This window comes from Sus scrofa, chromosome X, assembly GCF_054392235.1.
Source record: "Sus scrofa isolate SSC_HxYL_T2T_F1_AM1 chromosome X, Sscrofa_HxYL_maternal_Yorkshire_Landrace_v2.0, whole genome shotgun sequence".
Classification (NCBI taxonomy): Eukaryota; Metazoa; Chordata; class Mammalia; order Artiodactyla; family Suidae; genus Sus; species Sus scrofa.
The window spans coordinates 42,858,119-42,865,124 of record NC_139401.1 but is presented as its reverse complement, the minus strand read 5'-3'; the positions used below and the strand labels follow the sequence as shown (position 1 = coordinate 42,865,124).

The following is a 7,006-nucleotide window of genomic DNA, read 5'->3' as shown; positions in this document are numbered from 1 at the left end:
GCACTGTGTGACCAACATCTTCTTATTTCCCCAAACCCCTCAGCCCCTGATAACCACCACTCGACTCTGTTTCAAAGGGTTTGGCTTTTTTAGATTCCACATGTACATGCGATTTTTCCATGTCAGATTTATCTCAGCATGTCTTCACATTGCATCAGTGTTGTACCCAGTGGCAAGATGTTTTTCTTTCTCATGGCTAATATTCCATTGTGTATATACACCACATCTTCCTTATCCATTTGTTTATTGACAGACACTTAGGTTGCTTCCGTATCTTGGCCACTGAGAGAAATGTCACAGGGAACTTGGGGGTGCACCTATCTCTCCGAGATCCTGCTTTTATTTCCTTTGGATAAATACCTAGGAGTGGGATTGCCGGTCCTATGGTAGTCCTATCTTTAATTTTTTGAGGAAGTGAAGAGAGCTTTTAAAAATATCAAATGCCCAGTGTCCACCACCACAGATCTATTTGGGTTAACCTGGGCAAGACTTGGGCATCGGCATTTTTTCACTCTCTAGCTAATTCTAAAATTGAGAAGCACTGGTCTAATGCTGTAGTTTCCTGTCTCTACTTTTAGGTAATAACCTTCTATAATTAAAACACAAAACAAACAAAAATGGTTACCTTGCTGGTGACAGCCCCGTATCCTGATTTTCCTCCCTTCCTCTCTGATCGCTTCTTTTCAATCTCACGCAACACATCTCTTCTTCAGCGAGACTCTCTTCCTCAGTGATCCCAGTCAGCCACTTAGATTTTAATACCCTCCATAGGTTGACAATGTCCATTTAAATGTCTTCCAGCTGTGAAATTGCCCCTGAAGTTTGTCTACCACATCATCTTTGCTACTTTTCAACTTGGATGTCTTATAAGGATGTTAAACTGTAGCCATTCGAAATTGAAGATACCAGCCCTAGCCTTCACCGAACCTGCTCTTCCCTCAGTCCACCATGAGGCAGGAACCAGACTGGAGTTTTCCCTTTTTGTCACCTCCCAGATTCAATTCAGAAGCGAGTCCTGTGCATTCTAGCCCCCATATACATCCCACATCTATCCACTCCACTTGAACCACTTCAACCATAGTGTAAGCCACCGCCTCCTCTTCCCTGGGAGGCTTCAGTGACCTCTCTCCTCTTATTCTTTGTCACTTCCCACCTCCTCACCTGCCCTGTGATCCATCTGCATATGAATCAGAGGGTTTCTTAAAAATGCAAATCAGCATTTCAAACTCACCAATGAACTCCTATCCTTTTGCCAACAAAATTGTATTCGTTTCCTAGGGCTGCCATATCAAAGTACCAAAACCTGGGTGGTTTAAAACAACAGAAAAGTGTTGTCTCGGAGTTCTGGGGGCCAAGAGTTTGAAATCAAGGGGTCAGCATGGCCATGTTTTTCTAGGGGAGAATCCTTCCTTGTCTCTTCCAGCTTCTCTCGTTGGTGGGCCATCATAGGTCTTCCTTGGTCTATTGCTGCGTCACTCCAGTCACGGGACCGTCTTCTCCCTGTGTCTTGGCATCTTCTTCCCTCTGTGCCTAAAATCCTCCTTTTTATAAGAATGCCAATCATATCAGATTGAGACCCCCCCCCCTTGAATGAACTTACTAATTTGTTTATCTCTATAAAAACCCTCATTATTTTCAAATAAGGTTATATTCTGAGGTACGGAGGCTTAGGATTTCAACATATCTTACTGGGAGACACAATTCAACCAACAACAAAACCCCAAACTCCCTACACTAGCCGATAAAGCTTTATGTAATACATATGGCCTCTGCTTTCATCTTTGACCAACATCTCACTTGCCTTTCTCACTCTGTTCCAGCCGCCTTGGTATTTCCGCTTGCCAGCTTGGCTCTTAGCATTTAAATTCAAATGTCAAGTCCAAGAGAAACTAACTCTGGTCAGTCACTCTATTAACTTGGAGTTAATAGAGTGACCTCTTCCTGAACTACGTCAGTTACTCTCTAGCTCATTACTGTTTCATTTTTCTCACAGTATTTGTCTTACTCTGAAGTCAGCTGGTGTTTATATTGTCTCTCACTGGTTATACTACTGGTTATCTACCCTACTGTTCATCCTCTTTCATCACTAAGAATCTGACTATATCTAGTCTGCCCTGCACCCAGCCCCAGGGCATGGATCATGATTTGCTCAGGCCAGTCATGACCATTGTGTTTTCCTTTGCACCGATTACCTGGGAATGTGGCCAGGTTCAGATCAATGGGATGCAAGGGGAAGCCCTTGGGGTTTCTGAAAAGATTTTCCTCTTGATTAAAAAAGCAGACAAAAAGCAAGCTCTTTTCTTCTTCTCTCTTGACTCCTGAATTTAGATATGCTTTCTGAGTTCCACCAGCCATCTTGTGCCCACGAATTGATCTGCTAGAGGAGAACGGACACCAACAATGTTGAGCAGGCTGGCAATGCCAGGAGCTTGAGTTTTTGATGATACCACGGCTACTGTACCAACCCTAAAACTATTACTTCCTGATCGAGCACCACAAATGCCCTTATGTTTTAAGCCACTGATATTCAAGTTTTGTTAGTATTTTGAAAGTGCCCTTATGAATACATTCCCCCACCATTACCACAGAAACTCTGTTTGTCTTATCCAATGCTGGAGCCCAATGAGAACAACATCTGACAGGTAGGAAACACTGAAAGCATATTTGTTAAGTGAACAAATATTTGTAGGAATGAATGAAAGTACCTATTTACATCCCTGCCATGCTACTTATCTTTGCTCTTCCACTTTTAAAACCTCTCCTTTGTCTCAGACTGCCTTTCTGCTCTCTTCTCTTCTTTTAAACCTCATCTGGCCACAGCTCCTAGCCTGGCTCCTCCCCTGCTCCCCATATCTTCCTGACTCACCATAGTCTAAGCTTGGGCTCAGCCAAAAGTCTGACTGTGTGTCACTCCACAAACTCATCTTTATCCTCTAGTTCCAACTCTGTGCCTTCAAAGCCCAGACCCAATGAGTTCTCTTGGGTGCACCACTCTCATCACATTATAGCTCGCAGTGTCTTCATAAGCGAACATCTCTTTCTTCCTTACAGTAGCACGAACACCTTAAGAACTGGATCTATGTCCTACTTTTATTTGCTTCTCCCAGAAATAATAGAGCATTACTATAAAAGCACTGTTCAGTGAATTTCTATTGGATAGGATCAGCATGAAATAGTGGTTAAGTCATGGTCTTTTAAAGACCAGAAAGTCAGGGCTCATACCTGCTGTTTGCTTGCTTAGTCAAGCACAGAGAAATCACCTATCCTTTCAGAGCTGCAGTGTCTCCATTTACAAAATAGAGAATAATAGTGTCTACCATAGAGGATTACTGTATACCTCTCTAAAAGAGATAATACCTATAGACTATTTGGCACAAAGCCCAGCAGAGAGTAAGCACCTATAAATAGTTACTATTATTATTAATAGATATGTTGGAAAGAATACCATTATATTCATGAGCATGGTAATGATTACTGTTCCCAGAGATAATTGTAAATCATGCCTAGCAGACTATGCTGGTATGTTGGGATTTTACACACACACATACCCCTCCCCCCGACACACATGCACACATTCCATCTGTATCTGTGTAGATATCATGTCAAATGTCATTGACTTTCTTTTTTTTTTTTTTTTGGCTTTTTTGCCATTTCTAGGGCCGCTCCCGTGGCATATGGAGGTTCCCAGGCTAGGAGTCCAATGAGAGCTATAGCCTCCAGCCTACACCAGAGCCACAGCAACACCAGATCCGAGCCACGTCTGCAGCCTACATCACAGCTCACGGCAACGCCGGATCCTTAACCCACTGAGCAAGGCCAGGGATCGAACCCGCAACCTCATGCTTCCTAGTCGGATTCATTAACCACTGAGCCACGACGGGAACTCCTCGTTGACTTTCAAGTGGGTATCGTGATAAGTGTGTATATACTATATATATAAACTATGGATCTAGTTATATATCTACCTAGGCATTTCCTACTTCCAAAACATTGTAGCAGAGACGACAGCAGACTGACAATGAATCTAAAACCATTTATTTGTTTGGGAAAGCAGCTGGGCGGAAGTAGAGACTACATTTCCGTTTGTATGTTAATGTTGTTAGTTTACCTAAATTTGGAAAATGCGGTGTTTGGGTCTGGACTCCTGGTTGCCAACCTCGAAAATGGTTTCTAGCTAATTAAAACAGAATGGAATTTACTGGCAGGATCTTTGTATGTGTGCTGATGGGGGGCAATTCACAGAATCACCAGGAAAGCTGGAGATCCCTGCTCATAAAATGGTCACAAACACAGATGCAGCCCGGAAGACCGGACTGCTCAGAATGCCGTCATGGATGGACTCTGTGTCCCTGGGACACCCTTTGTCACATGGCTGGGCTCTGTTGCCCTTGACATTGGCTGCCGTAACCTCCGGGTCTCGATTCCAGTGCCACCATAGGGAACAACCTCTGAATGTCCGCGGGTCGTAATCACTCCGCCAGAATGGCACATCTGGTGAGCCTGGCTTGGTCACACCTGGCTCTCCAGCGGCTCTGAGGAGGGCAGAGGAAACACCTGCTCCCCTCAGGCCTCCCACCTGCCTTGGTGTTACCCATCCCTCCAGGGGTCTTTGGATGCAGGGCGATCCCTGTAAATATCCACTAGGGCTACCAAGAAAGAAGAGAGGCAACCCAAAAACAGAACCAGAAATAAAAGGGTCGGGAGAGTCCCTTGAAGAATTTCCCATCTAGCCGATAGACGCCTTCTCCAAACTCTTCTTATCCTGAGTGCAGATGAAATAACAGTGGGAGTATTTTCATCCCCTTGGGCATAAATAGAAATGTAAAGAGAGCCTTTTTTTTTTTTTTTAACCGCCGCACCCACAGCACATGGAAGTTCCCAGGCTAGGGGTCAAATCAGAGCTGCATCCACCAGCCTACACCACAGCCACAGTAACGCAAGATCCGAGCCTCTTCTGCGACCCACACCACAGCTCATGGTGACGCCAGATCCCTAACCCACTGAATGGGGCCAGGGATCGAACCCGCATCCTCATGGATACTAGTCAGGCTCGCAACCCGCTGAGCCACGATGGGAACTCTAAGGGAGCCCGTCTTTCTCAGGATTGTTAGCCGTGGCTAGTAAAGTAACCACACGTGGCACAGTAACCTTTCTAAAAAGCATGGTGATGGGATGAAAAGAGTTGCTGTTGCCAGATACCTATTGAGAGGCTCAGAAACAGGTCATCTGGAGCCCAAGGGGCGGAGGCGAGCCCCTGTCTTGAAAGGGGCAGCAGATGGTAGCCTTCGCCACCCCCTGACAGAATAACGGCTGGAGGAAGCGGTGGGGCTCCATCTGGGAGAGAGCCTGTCTTCCGTGGCCAAGGAGTCAATGTGTTTGCAATTTTGACTCTTTCTTCTGCTCTAGCAGAAGGGCAGCTTGTAGAAGGCTGGAAAATTCCAACCAGGAAGAACCACACCTTTTCATGTTACTTCAGAGCAGATAGAGCGACTCTGAGACCCCAAAGGCAAAAGATAGCAGGGCAGAGCGGTGAACCTATGCTAAGAAGAAGAAGAAGAAAAAAAAAAACAACCCAAATTATTAGGAGAAATGAAGAGGTAAGGTGGACGCCAGGCTCTGATATTTGAAAATGTTGGTGGCCAAAGGGTTTATCCACCCTCTCAATCTGACCCGCAAAATTGAGCCAGAGAATGTTCGTGACTATTTCCATGGCTCTTACTCAGCTACAAGTCATTTCCCCTTTCAGATTATTTCCATTTTTAAGGTCCAATTTCCATTTGCTTTTTGATCTTCTGCTTTTAAGACATTTCAGCCAATATCATCATTGGCCAAGTGCCAGGTTTTCTTGCAAGGCTTTGAACTTGTCATTTATCCTTTGTTCTTGCAGGTGGATTCTGTTTGTGACTGGCTGCTCCCAGGTAGACAAGAGTTTTCCTGGTAAAGCAAAAGAAAGGGGGCTTCTTACAAAACGGTGGAGATCAAACTGAAAAATTGAAGACCTCTCTTGTAAACATCAGTGGCTGAAGTAAAGCTTCGGTGAAACAGTAATAATGTGATTACCCATTTATGAATGAATAATAAACAATGTGATCTCGCTGAACATGGCAGTCTCGGCATCAATAATTATATGGCGCTCCCGCGAGAAATTTCTTCTTAAGTTTTATGACGTATTTACTCTATGACTTGTTTCTAGTCTCAGTCTAGTTCTTCATGAGTGTTAATGAAAAAAAAAACATTCTGGGGCTGGGTTCATCTGACATAAACAATTTTTATAAATGGTTCCATGGTTCTTTGTATTTTCCACACACACACACACACACACACACACACACACACACACACACACACACTTGCTGATGTTTTCTGTCTTAATTTTAAGCTTTTAAGGGCAAGAATTATGAAATATTTCCCTTTGTATTCCCACGGCTCATAACAGTATTATCCAGCGAGCAGGCAGTTAGCCCACACACATAGTTAACTTTGTCATTTTTCTACTAGTTTGTGCTGCTGTGGGTTGGCCTCACCTGTTAGTCTCACACTCATATATCTGAAGGAGTCAAGGACGCCCAACGTTCTTGTTGTGTCTAAATCAGAGCTGGAGTTTTATTCTAAACGATGCCAGAGAAGGCGCTTCTTCAAGGACCGTGGTGGACTGAATCATGGATCTGCTGCTCAAAAATCATGTAATGGATGAACAACTCAGAAAAGAACTCTCGCCACCCACATGCATCGCGATAAAACAGCGTTCTGCACTTGCTTCCCCAAGCCGTTCTGATCCCCCTGTTTCTCCTCTTACTTAGAATTTCAACTTCATCCCGGTCAGCTGCTGACTCGTTCAACAGAATGCCACCCTGTCCTTGTGTGTCTGTGTCTTTATTGCGGATGGGCATCTCCTTACGGCAGCCCCAGGCTGGCCAAAGAATTAAATCCTGAATATTCTTTAGCCCCTTATTATTTCCATAACACACACACACACACACACACACACACACACACACACACACAC

General features: G+C 44.4%; 1 long non-coding RNA gene across 1 annotated transcript; it reads right to left on the bottom strand.

Annotated features, from left to right (window-relative positions):
* Positions 1 to 4,013: 4,013 nt before the first annotated feature.
* Positions 4,014 to 6,782, bottom strand: LOC146394567 (uncharacterized). The gene is made up of 2 exons (XR_014835349.1): positions 6,525 to 6,782; positions 4,014 to 5,934 (listed from the first exon to the last, which is right to left on the bottom strand). It is a non-coding gene; the product is annotated as an uncharacterized LOC146394567 (long non-coding RNA).
* Between the last annotated feature and the right edge of the window lie 224 nt (positions 6,783 to 7,006).